This window comes from Ammospiza caudacuta, chromosome 1, assembly GCF_027887145.1.
Source record: "Ammospiza caudacuta isolate bAmmCau1 chromosome 1, bAmmCau1.pri, whole genome shotgun sequence".
In the NCBI taxonomy this organism is placed as follows: domain Eukaryota; kingdom Metazoa; phylum Chordata; class Aves; order Passeriformes; family Passerellidae; genus Ammospiza; species Ammospiza caudacuta.
The window spans coordinates 99793689-99808955 of NC_080593.1; positions in this window are offsets into that span (position 1 = coordinate 99793689).

Consider the following 15267-nt stretch of genomic DNA (forward strand, 5'->3'; position numbering starts at 1 on the left):
TTGTATTTCTATGCATCCTTCTAGGCTGTGGAGTGGAATAACCCTGGTTGAAAAAGAGACACTTCTCGAAAATATAAATCTTATCCATCCATGCTGAAACTTGCATTATTTCAGAATAGAAAACATTTGAAAGAGATTTTGGTAGAGAACCAGTCAAAGAGAAGAAAAGAACTTGGAAATATTTTAATCATTAAAGAAATGCCTTGTAGGAGTAGAATGCAGAACTTGGCTGATTATTCTCTCCTTTTTCTATGACACATTATAATTGAAGCTTTGTGGGTTTATTAAAAATTTAATATTCATCATGGGTTACCAAGAAACATTTTGCAGTCTGCATTACATAATATGGAAGTTGTAGATTTTTTGAAAGTACATGTAAACAGAAAATGTTCTGGTCATTGAAAGGAGCTAAGATATTCCTCTTCCATTCTACATTTTGTATAGACAAGCTTGCATGCAAGCATCAGAAATCTCATATCCAATTATGTTAGGACTCTCTTGCATAGAAATATTTCAGCTGTCTCATCTATACATCCTTCACTTGATGTAATTGCTTATCCAGTCATGAACACAAAATATTTCCATAGTATATAGTAGATGGGATTTACAGTAAATCTTAGAACTGATCATGGACTTGGATGTAGAAAGCCAAATACAACTGATGTTGCTCTCTGAACATCACCAAACATATAGCCAAAGATCTACCTCTAGAAATGGAGCTGTTACTCATTAATATATTGTTCTCTCTACCTGTTCTAGCTATGTAGAGAAATGATTCATAACAACAGAAGTTCATGCTGTACTGTGAGAAAGGATTTTTACAGAGGCAATTTTTGAGCTATGTAGTAAATCATATCCCTCCCTATTTCCCACTTCATCATTGGTGCAAAGGAAATATACTATTTTGATTCTGCGATACACTATTATTCTTAAAAAAATCCAAATTTCTTCTAGAGTGTTATCCAGTTCCACACAGATTTTTTTAACAATGTTTTTCATTTTATATGGTGGATTTGCACTTAGGGGATAGACAGCTTTCAAACAACTCCCAGAAGGGAGAAACTGATTATTTCAGTATGCATCAAATAGAGATCATTCAAAGATGCTCTTTGGGCTCCTTTCTGTAGAAGAGTCTGCCAGGGGGGTGTCACACTATCACAAAGTACTGGTGGTACCGTGGTAAGGGTTGGCAGCACTCAGTTATTTCCATTGTAATGAAATTCACAAAGGGAATGTGGAAGTTATTTTAGCATCATTGCTGAACTCAAGTTTGAGATTCTCTGCTTTAGAAGGAGTCAGTTTTCCCCATAACTTGATTATCCTTCCAGTACCTGAAGGAAACTTACAGGAAAGAGGGGCAAGACTATTTACAATGGCATGTAGTGACAGGACAACAGGGAACGTGTTAAAATTGAAATTAGGTTTAGATTAGATTGTAGAAAAAAAAATTTTATTATGGTGGTGATGATCTGGAATGGCTTGGCCGGGAAATCTATGGATACCCATCCCTGGAAGTTTTTATGACTGGGCTGGATGGGGTTTTGAGTGACCTGGTCTAATTGGAGATGTCCCTGCCCAGAACAGGGGTGTTGAAACTCGATAACATTCAAGGTCCCTTCCAACCCACACCATTGCAGGATTCTATAATGTCCCAATATGTGGCTCAGTCACCCCAGTGAGCAGGCTTCAGGTGCACAAGAATCTCGAGGGGGCCTGACCAAGGCAGCTGGTGTGAGATGACAAATGAGATATGCTTTACTCTGTGATGTGCACAGCAGGAAAAGGTACAGGAAAAGGAGAAGGAGGAATGTTCATGGCCATGGTGTTTGTCCTCTCAAGTAATCATTAAGCATGATGCAGCCCTGCTTTCTGGAAGTGCTGATATCTACCTGCCAAAAACAAGCAGGTAGATGAATGAATGAATGAATTCCTTGCTTAACTTTCCTTGTGTATGAATTTTTCATTTTACCTATTAAAATGCCTTTATATCAGCCCATGGGTTTTCAGTTTTTGCTTTTCTGATTCTTTCTCTCACCCCATGAAGAGGGAATGATGCAGCAGCTGGATAGACTTAGTTATTGGTTACAATCAGTTCACATGTGAGGGTTTTTTTTATTCATTTGCAGAAGATAATAAAATTTTAATTAATTAATTTTTTTCTTTAAAATTTCAAGTAATGAAAATACCTTCTAATACTGCACTGCTACAAACTTCTGCTGTAAGCATTCAGACAGCTGCTACATAGGACACTCAGAGGTTCAGCCATTTTCAGGTATTGATTCACAGTATTGACAACACACTAGAGAAAAAGCAGAACAAATACAATCAGCAGATGAGCTGAAGTTTGTCAAGGTTCCTGTTGCTTTTTATAATGCTGTTTCATACAATAAGGCTTTATGAAAAATCTGCAGGTAAATCCTTTGATTTGTTAATAATGGAGAAAGTGATTTGTTCTGACAGTGTTCCTGAATGTGATTGATGTAGGCTCAGGAGAAAATGATCCTGTATAATAATTTTAAACAGACTTCATTACGATACTTTAAACATAATGTGGTGTTTTATTTAGATACTACAGTGGATATCACACATAGTCCAAGAAAAATTTTCTCCATCTGCTTGTGTCCCATTACTGTCACATCAATTTCCATACAAATTATATTTATTGATATGCATACAATAAATTCTCTAGCTTTATATAGAAAAACCTTTTATTTTTTTTCCCCAAGACTGAAAGCATTCTTCCCTAACTGAAAAACTTGTCAGCTAGTATTGAGTAACTCATACAAAAATTTGTTTTTACAAATCTGTACCTTATGGTACCCTTAGAAATCTTAGTTAACCTAGTCCTAATGAGGACTGGAAAAAGAAGAAATCAACACATAAAAGGCAATTATACAAATTAAAGTTCAGTCTGACTGCCCTACTCTGTGAAGAAAGAACTTGGTTTTCTAAGCCTCCACAATGAATTACACCTGCTTTTCCCATAATTTAACATGAAAAAAACCCCAAACCAACACAAAAACCCCCAAAAGACTCCTAATATCAGAGCAGTAAGAACACCAGTCTATTTTCATGACTTTGTTACAATGATTCAGAGGAGAGGGTTAATCTTGGAAAACTGGTTTTGTATCCATATTGTGTAATTGTACTCAAATTAGGAAGTGTTTCTAGCTTGGATTCCTATCTACTCTTTCTCTGCAGGGACTATGAGAAATGCTCAACATTTTTGACACTTTTGTTTGGCCTCTGAATATAACATGAATCCCTTTTGAATCCATTTGCTCCCTGGAAATATGTTCCTCTAGTATATCTCCCACTTTTTATCTCCCTCTGCCATCATATCACTTTCAGGTTTTAGCTTTCAAAGGAGCACTAAACACAAAGCAGTATTTCATAAGCAGTAGATAAACTGAAATGACTTCCAGCAGCCAGGACAAAAAATCACAGTGAAATCCTGGCCTTTACATAGTAAATTCAGAGCTGCCTGTTGTTGATCCCAACTGATCTTCGTAAAATCCATGATTGGTTTGGGGTCTAGCCAGTATAAACGTAGGTGCAATACTCCTGGATATTCATACATGTTGTTACCAGAACAGTGATCCCTTTTCTTCTTTAATACAAAATGCACAGGAGGGATATTATCCATTTTGCTCTCTCACTTGTGTTGGGATATGCATGTGTCCTTGGAACAGCTTCTATTCCTTTGCTCACTCATAAAACAAATCTGGATTTTTACAGCTGTATGATTACCAAAGTTTCAGAGTTATCACTTCTGTCCCAAAGGTCCTGAGTGTGTACTGTGGTACTGTGCACCTTTGCTACCCTGCTTTGAGCAGTTCTGACTGAGAATTTCTGGACATATCATGATAGAATGCAAGCTGTGGAAGGTAATCTATCACTCTATGTGATGAGTAGCAGAGCAGCTACTAGATGTTATGCAAATTATAAAAAAACTCATAAAAATTGTAAAAACAAAATTATGAGAATTTGTTGTTATCATTCACTAGAAATTTAATGAAGATCTTAATAAATGAGTTTCATATATGATTTGTACTCTCTGTGGCACAAGAGAGTGCCACTCAATGTGTTAGCCAGTCTGCTATTGTTAAATACTTTACCTACATCCACTTCCTGCCCCACAGCATATCATTTCTCTTCAGAGAAATCTTTCCTCAACGTCAAACTCTTTTGCTTCCTCACTGGAACTAAGAGCTTAGAAGAGTTAATGAGTTTGTGGTTTCAAGTGTTGCATTTTGGGGGCAATTTCACTTCTCCCTGTTTCAGGGCAGGTCATTCAATGGACATTTCTTGTGAGTTCTTTATCGTGGCATTTCTAGTGCTCTATGCAGACCCTCATCCACTTACCTTTATTAGGAGGATTTCAAAGGCAAAATAAAGGTACTGGCACTGAGTTTTTTATGTTCAATAACTTCTGGTAATAAAAACTTTTGGTTTGTTTTGGACTTTGACCGGACTTTCACAACTTAAAGATAAATGTTCCTACTGCCTAGATGAGAAAACGAAACTTTTAAAATGAAAAGAATTGTGAAACAAGTTAAAAATTATGGAGTTTGCAGCTACCATATGTGTTCTGTTTATAATTTTAAAATATATAATCTACATAAAGTGTGATTTTGGTTGAATTTGCATTTTTATTGTGTCCTTTTTAGTATTGAATCACTGGTAAAAAAAAAGGCTTAATTTGAAAAGAAGCAGATTTCATCCCCATTGAAAACATTGAATTTTATTTTTTGAAGAATATTATTTTACTGCAATCTGGTCTTTTTTTCTTAGAAATTCAATCTATATATTTATTTTCTAATTAAGTCTACCGATCTCATTGAGCAATCAGTAAGGGAAGGTCTGAATATCCTGAAGGGGAAGGAATTATTATTGACCCCATAGGCAGGATCCAGGGAGCAAATGTTGAGAATTTGAATAATTCCATTGTAGTTGTACTTTGTCTTTTAAAACTTCAGGCCTTTTTGTCTCATTAGCATCTTTATACATTGGAAAGTGAAGAGGAAAAGAAAAGTTAGGTGTCCATTAACCTCTCTTTTCCCCTATTTTACGCTGTATTTTTCTGTGTTTTCTGCACTGAAATACAATTTTAGTCAGTGTACACTGTGAGAACAATCTAAATCTCTCTAAATCTAAACAATTTAAATATCTCTAAATTCCTAGTTCAAGTTAAGATGTGAGGTTTGTGGAAGCAACATATCCTCTCTATCAACCTCTAAGTTAATCTGATTTTTATTAAAACAGAATCGAAAACCCACTTAAAACAGAGGTTACAGTTGTTGAGTAATTAATGAAGTGATACAAAGTGACATCTATATTAATTATACATGTTCATGAAAACTCCCTGTAAAACTTATTTTAATATACACTGCAGAATATAAAAATATAAAAAGTTCCATGTATCTCATAATGGAAGTTATAATTGAATGATTCTGTCAGAGCTATAGAGTTTTTAATACTCTTATAATAACAAATGGTAAATGACAAAAAAAGACTAACAGCAGCAAGAACAAAAATTAATGAACCACTAACACAACCTTGGCTATTTGAAAATCATAAGCATATCAATGTTTATTTATGTTTGTTTTGAAAGACTGAATTTATGGACCTGAGCCATACAGGTTTTTATGCCAGTAAAACACATAAGCTCATGTTCCACCATCCAGCTCTCCTTTCTTCTTCTCTCTTGGGATGTTAAACATATATAGACAATCTATGCTGTTTTGTAACCAGTCTTACCAACAAAGAAGTGCAGTCACTACAGAAAGTCCATCACTTCCAACAAACCCAACAAAAGCCAGCACCAAATACTCTGTTCTCTGAACTATTAGAAAAGGAGAAAAAAAAATTTTTCCCCTGAATTTCATTAAAAGCTCTTGGGGAAGAAAAAAGTGTAGAAATAAATTGACAACTATATATGTCTGACACATTCAAACATCTAAGAAGGCTGGATGCACTTAAACTACTTCCTTTCTAAAATTATAATTTTTATAAAAGGACTAATTATTTGTATATCTTCAGCATATAATTTAGATATTTAAATTCAAAATATAGCCAAGTTAAGTCTTTGCTTCTACAAACATTGCTTCCATACACAGATACTGTTATATACTGTTATTATATAAGCAGTTATTTTCTATAAGATTTATCTGTGACCAAAGATTAAAGGAAAGAAATCTAAAAACATCTAAAGTATTTAAATCATCTGCCTCTTGTCTTAATTTCATTTTGTTTCTTTTCAGAAATACTGGATTGCCAGATGTCTGGCTCCTATTACATGTTTTTCTTTATTAGAAAATTTTAATTAAGATTTATGAAAACATATTCTGATGCCAGCAAATGCATTCAGTGAGAAGAAAACTATTTGTTTTAAATGTGGTATAAATATCAACTTCTGTCAGTTACAATGGTTACCTAAATTAAGCCTAATATGTATCTTTCATTAAATGCTTGAGGGAGAATCTATAAACCAGACTTAGAAGATTAAATACTGAGGTTTCTTCTCAATTTGCAAGCTCTTAACTTCATAAGAGGGTTTGTGTTTTGCTCATTACTGTATTGCTGAATGAAGCTTAAAACCTACTGAGGCAAAGATTTAACAGAAATTACATTTGATTCATTGCTTGATAAGGCCATATTCAATTAGTTAATATGCCTCTCCATAGCTCTGCCAATTTAAGTGTAGTACATTCTGATTGACATACTATTGACAGGCTAACCAGGGTGGGAGTATTCCACTGAACTGTTTCTGTCATTCCATTCCCTCCTCACACTGGAGGAGTCTCAGTGCTATTCTTACTAGAAATGAGATGGAATTAATGTCAGTATGGCTGGTTTGAACATCAAAGGTACAAATCTGGAAAGGACATCTGAAAACGTAAGAGACTCTGGAGCGCAGGTAGGTTTTCATCAATGCTCCTGGTCAAACGGAAGGGGTTAGAAAGGGCCAGTTGAATGTGATGAGTCAAGAAATGGTTACAGGACTGGGGCCACAGCCAAAGTTTCAGCTACTTAGACCATGGGACTCACTTTGAGAAACCTCTTCTGGGAGAAGATGGGGTCTGTCTGTCCTAAAAGTGAAAGTAATCTATAGTAATGGGCTTGCCAAGCTGGTGAAAAAAGCTTTAAATGGAATTTTTGGGGGGAGGGTAACCTCATTTCTACCTACTCCTAGAAGTCAATCCTCTTCTTATCAGCTGGGTGCCAATGCCAGGGAGAGATGTCCATAGCCTGGAGATGGATCCCAGGTCAGCAGGAGAACACCTGAAGGGCAGTGCAAAGGTATTGCATCCATTCAATTCAATAATTTTGTTTCATTAGAGGCCCAAATTAAATATCTCAGTGCAAATACACCCCTCATAGAGAATAAACAAGAGGAACTAGACATGTACGGCGCACCTGCAGGGCTACAATCTTGTTGGTATCACGAAGACCTGGTGGGATGGCCCCTGGGATTGCAGTGTTGGCATGGAATGATGAAGGCTCTTCAGGAAGGACAGGAGGGGAAAATGATCAGGCAGTGTTGTCTTCTGTGCCAAAGACCAGCTTTGGAACTTCACTTGGAGGTGGATCAAGGGTTTATGGGTCATGGTTAAAGGGAGGCCAGGGACTGCTGACACTAGGGTGAAGGTCTACTGCACACCACCTGCAGCGGTCAGCGGCCTTAAAATAATGTCCGTCCGGCTAGCAGGGCAGCCAGCGGGCTGCTGCAGCGGTGGGGAGTCAACCCCGGTGGCAGGGCCCGAGGGTTGCTCCTATGGAGGCCCCTTGGCGGCAGTGGCTTTGGGCTGCATCCATGTGGACGAGGTCGCGCTGAGAGTCCAATATTAAGCTGGAAGGAATGACAAGACGAGAGACGGACACTCTCTGGGTACGGTCAGGTTTATTTCCTAGATGGAGGCCAGCCAGGGAGCGACAATCTGGCTTGCACCTAACATAAGTCCAACAGGGAGTGACAATGAACAACGAGTGTAACAGAGTTATAAAGGCGAGAGGAATCCAGGGGAGGGGTTCAACCAGAACCAATCCAGGAGTAGAGGGAGTGAACTTATGATAATAGACTGTAAAGGGAGACCAATCGATACATAACAAAGGAGGGGCCCCGGTTCCACAGCCAGTCATAACTCCCAAAGTGAGGAACCTTCTAGAAAATTAGGTGGAGTAGGGAGTGACTGGCAGGGCCCAGGATGGGAGGAGTATGCTCTATGTAAGGAAACAAGGGGAGGGGAACTGGGAGTTAACCAGGGGATTGACATAACTCAAGGTGGGAGTAACCAAGGCAACAGAATGACGGGCAACCCAGTGGCGGGAAAAACAGTTGAGGGCAGAACCATTATACAAAATGGGGGAGCAATTAAACAAACTAACCTAACACACTACAACAACCACCAGACCAGGGAGACCAAGCTCATGAGACCTTCTACAGACAGACAGGAGCAGCCACATTTAAAACCCCTGGTCCTCTTGGGGAGCTTCACCCACACTGATAGCACATGGTATAGTTGAAGGTGACCCTGCCCACAGCAGAGGGATTGGAAATAGATGGGCTTCAAGGTCTCTTCAAACCCAAACCCACAGAATCTGTGTTTCTGTGATTCTTTTTGGCAGAGATTTGATAATAGAATATTATCCAGATTCCAGAATTTAGAAGTAATCTGTAATGCTGATGTATTTATTAGAGTTCATGGTTCATGGAACTACTTACTCCATCCCCAGCTTCTTTGTATCCAAGTGGCTGGCACTTTTGTCTCTCTTACCTTACAAAAATAGAGAGGATCAGTAAAAGTACATAACCTATTGTTCCCTATGGGTATGAAAAAGCAGAAGGTATTTGTGATCTAACCAATCTGCAATCAGAAATGTGTGAAACTTTCCTGTTGTTCTTGCAAATGTGTTTATTGTTTAAATAGAAGTAATTATTTTTCTTCTGCTGGAAGTTTCAAGTTGAGCCAAATGTCTTTAACATTCTGCTAGCAGATATTTTAGAATAGTGCACATATGTTCAATTGTTTTTATAGATGAGATGGCAGGTAGTAACAGTCAGTTTCTTAAACATGTAGATTCAGCTTCTGGAGAATGTAAGCCTATGCACCAGTATGTTAATTAAATAAGCAAATAATCAATGAAAGCTGGTTTTAAAAATAAAGCACTTTTATTGTGCTGTGTCATGCTATGGCGTTGAAATAGGGTTTCTTTTCCCATTGTTTGGTTGACATTCCGTTATTTCTAGAACTGTCAAAAGTGTAAGTTGTGTGATCAAAATGGTTTTTCATTTCCTTCTGAGATTTGTGGAAACCACACTTAAATACAAAAGAACAGAATGCTTCACTAAGTTATACAAAATGTACTATTATACATTTTTTCTCACTGCAGGGGTAATGAGTGGATTAAAACCACTCTACTTTTGAAATAATAAGTTATATTTTATAAAGGGACCTAAAAGCTCTACATAGCTATGGGGAAGACCTCTGTCAATTCTTACGTGGTGCAACTGGAGCTGTTATTCAGGTCTGTTTTGACTTCAAGCTGAAAAACTAAGAATATATAATTTAACTCTCACACCTGCTTTTAAAACAAATTTATCAAGTAGCGTATAAAAAAATTTACTATCTCAGCTGGAATGTCACCCATTCAAGAAAAATGCCATATCATCTTCAGGGTTCATTTTATTCCAGGATGAGCTGAATCACTTGCTCCGTTCAGACTTACTTCCGGGAAGAAAAAGAACAAAGCACATTCTTTCATATTTTGAACATGAAGTATTTTGTGAAGTAATGGTAAAACCTGCCTGCTAAGCTTGAGCAACCTCAGCAGTAGCTGTGCAGACTATCCATTGGAAAAGACAGGATAGGTCTGGTCTGAAATTTTAGAGCAGGCACACAATGAGAGGTAAATAATTGAAAAACTTGCAGTCCTGTCAGGAGGAAAGCAACAAGTCTTTGGAGACACAGGTAACTTAAGGGGCAGTCTTAGAGATCATCAGACACCCACTGGTTTTATTGAATTCACTGGGTTTAGGATTTGACCTTAATTAATGTGCCTAATTCTCCCATACATTGTATAAAGGGAGCTGACAGTGAAATGTTAACTGAGTATTTCTGACTGTCTTTATTAGCTCTCATCCTACCTTTTTGAGTGTGTCATATAAACTCTGTTTAAGTTCATTGGATCTTTAAATTTATGTACACAAAACTAAGATTTTATTGAATAAGTAAGCAATTTTTTTCATTCTTTCCTGTTTTATAAGATTTAGCTTTTGAATACTTATAGGTGTAATACTTTTAGGAGAGGGGCCTTTTTGCCTTTTGAAGACATTTGTCTATTTGCTGATTTAAATGAGAAAATATTTTGTAGCAAAAACTTGTGTTTATTTCCAAATTGCAGTTATATAAGAGAAATGTCCTCCTAATGTTCTTGACTTCTCTAGTTTATATCCATTGATTGCCTTGAATAAAGAGCTGCTTCCAATATTGTTGTTTATTTCTTCAATTCATCAAAGAATTTTTTTTGTCCTTGAGACACACATAAAAAGTGTAAAAAATAAAAAAGCTCTGCTAGAATTTCTATTTAAATCTTTTGGTATGAATTAAAATAATTATCAATATCCATGTTTATTTCCCAATGTTTTCCATCAGTAATGTCATTCCAGAATTTTTTTTCATTGAGTAAACACTGTCTGAGCTAAAACAGTAAGACACAGTCTTAGCTTTTCTGTTCTTTTTCTGTCTTCAGAATGCCCTTTGTACCAGGAGTTACCTTTCTTTAGGACATGCTTTGTTGCAGTTCAGTAGCAACAAATTTCACAATCAGGACTATTTTATCCCACACTATAAATTTGACTTTTCAGAATATTTGCCCTTCTCTAATGTTGGTAAAAGTCATTATTTCCTATCCAAATGTCTTCAAATAGTTATTAGACTATGTATAATTTTAAGGTGTCTCAAGACAGACATCCCCAAAGACATAAAGCTTACTGTCTGCAATGAAAGTTTCACGGTAAACATAAGTCTTTTTTAAAGACTTTTTCTAGAAATTGAAGCTCCAACTCTCTAGGGACATTTCTGCCAAGGAAAATGATGATTTGGGGTTTTTAGTTGTCGTGGTTTGTTTTTTGAGTTTTTTTCTCCCTTAACCATGGTTCTGTAAAACACGCTATAATCAGCAATATTTGTTCAGGTTTCTCCAAATAAAAGACCAGTTTACTAGTCTTGGACAAAATATCTTGAAAACTATATTTTCTCCTTCCATCTACACTATTCATTAAAGATGTCCCCTCTGTAAATATACCTTCATAGCGAAAGGACAGAAAAATTATTGCTTTCACAGGAAATTAAATTATATTTGGAAGATTTTATAGACCATACCATAAGAGGTCCCAGACTAATGTGAAAAGAAAGAAAATCAAGGAAAACAAAACAGAATAAGCAAACATACAAAATCCCGCAACAAAACAAAACAAAACAAAAAACAAACCAAACAAAACCAATCAAAAAACCCAAAACCAAAAAACACAAACTTCTCTTCCATTCTCTGTTTATTTTATAGCAGAAAGATTGTTCACACTTTGAATGCCATATAATTGTGGGCTACTAAAAAGCCGTAGGTAAATTTCCTGTGCTTTGCATCACAGTTTGATGATTTGCTTTACTTAATTTTCCTTTTTCATTCTTTTCATTACTTAAATTAATTCATTAATTCTTATAACCCAATTACTTTTAAATCACTATTTTTTACTTGTTAAAGTGATTGATTTTATTTGTTATGCATTCTATATGGAAGGTGCAAATTGCTCCAAAATGAGATTTTTTTTTACCTATACAGGTATTACAGTTTACTTGTACATATGAAATGAAAAGAATAAATTAAAGGCTCTTTGTAACTGTCAGCTTCTGCTTCTCTCAGGCGTTTGTTACAACCCAGAAGTTAATCTTCGGAAGCTTCTGTGAAAGTAAAGAGCTTTTATTTATCTCATGAGTTTTGATTTGCCTAAATTTCTGCCTTGTGTCACAGACTGAAGTATTGTAGTTTAGGACTTAAGAGAAGACCACCACACCCTTAACAGACCTTCTGACTGGGACCCTAAGCTGCTCGCTGATGGAGATCAGGTAAAGTCAAAACTCAGAGCTCTGAGAAAAGAAAACATTCAGAGAAGGAAGAAGCTTAATTCCTTTGGACTGCAGACCACCACCCCAGGGCTATCAGCCACCAGGTTCACACAGACCCTTGCATGAAAGGCTGAGAGGAGAGAGGTGCTGGATGTGTTGGAAAGCCTCTGGTGAGAGGCACAGTGAATGCCAATCCTCTGATGTTCTTGGGATATCAAAATCTTGCATCGTATCTCTCTTGTTCTGTGATGTACTGACTGCAACCTGTTTCCTTAGCAAGAAGTGTTTTGAGGCAGTAAAGCACTGATGCAAATATAGGAGTACAAAAGTACAGAAATCCTGTTGCTGTAGGTAATATTAGGATTTTATGGTAGACACAGTGTGTTAAGAAGGGTTTCTTTAGTTAGTTCAAAAGTTTGATGCAGTATTTTTACATTTCTTTCACAGGTCCCTCATCAGTTTGTCACCAATGAGAAAATCCACATTTCTTGAGTTCTCTCAGAGAACATCTATTTTTGAAAGGGTGGGTGCAGTTTTATTTTCTTGCTATAGACATCACTTCTGCTGGCTAATATGTACACAGGGATTGAAGTTATCCACCTCTTTCTGTCTGTCCACAAATCTCTCACAGAATTATCTCATCTAAATAGCAGTCCTGCTTCTTGTATGACCTCCAAGGAAAAGTTCTCAGAAATCCTAAGAGTCTACAACAGTATAAATTTCAAAGGAGTGATAATTATAAGAGAGGGCTGAAAGTGATATCACTTTAATTCCAGATCTTATTGAACTCCAAGTTATGCTTCATCACTGAAAGTATGATGAAGCATATATGTCGGTGCATTGCTTTGAATCCTTCAAGAATGAACATAGCTAAAATAGTTAATCAGTCTGAAATAACTTTGAGTTTAGAATTTGAAAGTAAAATATAAGTTCAAAGTACTTTTTATTTTTTTGTGAAAGTAGCAATTAGATCTCCAGAAAAGAGAAAAAAATGAAGAATTATTATAATACTTCAGATGTCATAACTAAACCTGATATAATAAATAAATAAATAAATAAATAAATAAATAAATAAATACTTTCAGAAAGAGTGGCTTCATTTTCTAGCAAACTGAGCATGTACTCACAGAGCTGAATGCCTGTTGTGGTCATGCAGAATCTTCTGAAATGAGGTGCCTTATGTAGCTTCCTAAATAATTATATAAAAGCCTCTTTTGCTCTCCTGTGTTCAGATTTTAGTTCATCATTTTCTCAGTGCAGTAAGCTGCATTCTACTCTGTGACATGCAAAGGTTTTAGCTGGGTTCAGACTAAGAGAAAATGAACTCATTTGTTATATGCAGGAAAAGTTCCAAGAAAATGGAGACAGTGACAGAGAAAGAAAGAGGAGGTAGAGAGAGCTGAGAGTATGTGGAGGGATTCTGCAGAAAGAAACATGTAAAAAATGCAAAGTGAAACAAAGATAAATACCTAGACAAGGAATTATGATAAAAGGGAAAAAGAAGAAAGAAGTAGATTTTAATGGAAGTTTTAAGGAAAGAAACCCAAAGCATATTCTCCCTTAATATCTTTTATTACTGCTGGCTTTAGTCTGAATGGGTAGGGACTAAGCAATTATTTTGATCTAAATACTTAATGTGCTGTCTTTAGCTGTGAAAAATAAACATGCTTCAAAATATTGAATTGCCATTGGCAAAAAAAAAAAAAAAAAAAAGAAGAAAAAGTAATTGCTCATAAAGCCTGAGAAATTACATTAACTTTAGTATGTAAGGAAATCCCTGAAGCAGACTCTGAATTCAGTGCCGTGGCAGCACTGCTCTGAGTGTCTTTGCCCATATCTCTGGTTTCAAAAACCTATTGTTTCATGAAGATTTTGCTTCTAAAGAAGAAGACTAAAGATTTATGTACACTATTGTTATAATCCTGCTCCAGCTTTAGAGCCTAATTTTAAAGCCCATTTTTATAGCTGCTGAGATTGCCCTCTTTGGTGTCTGTGGGACAACATACCACTCCCTTCTGGGTACATTTACTCCTTCTTGGAGTACAACACAGACCCAGATTTTAAACTATTTTTAAGGGCTGTAACCACACATAAACGAAACAAAGAAAATGAACATATGTTTGAGAATTTTGGGGCTAAGTGACACTCCATTATCCAAGCTTAAAAATAATTGGAATTGGCCTTTTATTTCAGTGTTGCAACATTTTGGCACTTGGTCAAAAGGCAGGTTATAAACATGAAGGCAACTCATCAGGCAGATATTCATGTTACAGAAGACCGCAGCATCTCTTCAGGCAGAGTCTTCCTTCCTCATGGCCATTCTGTAAAGCTAGTTTATATGTTGATTTTACCAAGTTCTTCCAATTTAAAGCTCAAATTTAATTACAAAAAAAGAGATCAATCACTATCATATCTCTTCAGAGATCAAGGACTATCATATCCCGAAAAGAGACAACCAACTGCAGCTAAGAAAATCAAGAGTTGCTGGTTTAAGTGTTTGGAAATTATACTTGTAGGGCTTTGTACATACCAGCAAACAGATCTATAATGTCATCTATTTTTAATTCTATTTTAATGAGGGATGTAATAGAAAACTCACCAGTGCTTAAAGCTACATCTTTTTCATTGTTTCCTACTAGCTAAGCTTGACTGGCGGTGAAAAATGGTGTGGAAATGGATTGGACTAGAAAGATATATGTGCTACTCAAAATAAACTTAAGTTAGAGTTATAATGACTGAGGGAGAACAGCTGCAGGCTAAAAGGATTAAAACAAACTGAAATCTCATTCTCCAAAAGTGATTATTTCAGCAGAAAAGAATGTAATTCTTGTTTACTGTCTAGGAAACATGACTTTATAGTGAAGATAGACATGAAAATCCCTTAGGGAGATCACTGTGAAGTAAACCGCACATTTTAATTGCAAAGGAATGCAAACAGCTTACCTTGAAAAATTGCTGATTTAAAACTAGTCAAATTTCACTGGAGATAAGATGAAGAGTTTCAGAAATGAATTTATTACTATTTTCAAGTGGTGACATGCTAAATATTGATGTTAGCAGGCCAATGCATTTTCAAAAAACAAGATAAGAGGATCAATTTTAATCAATTTTTTAATTCACTGATCCTACATCACGGATGGAA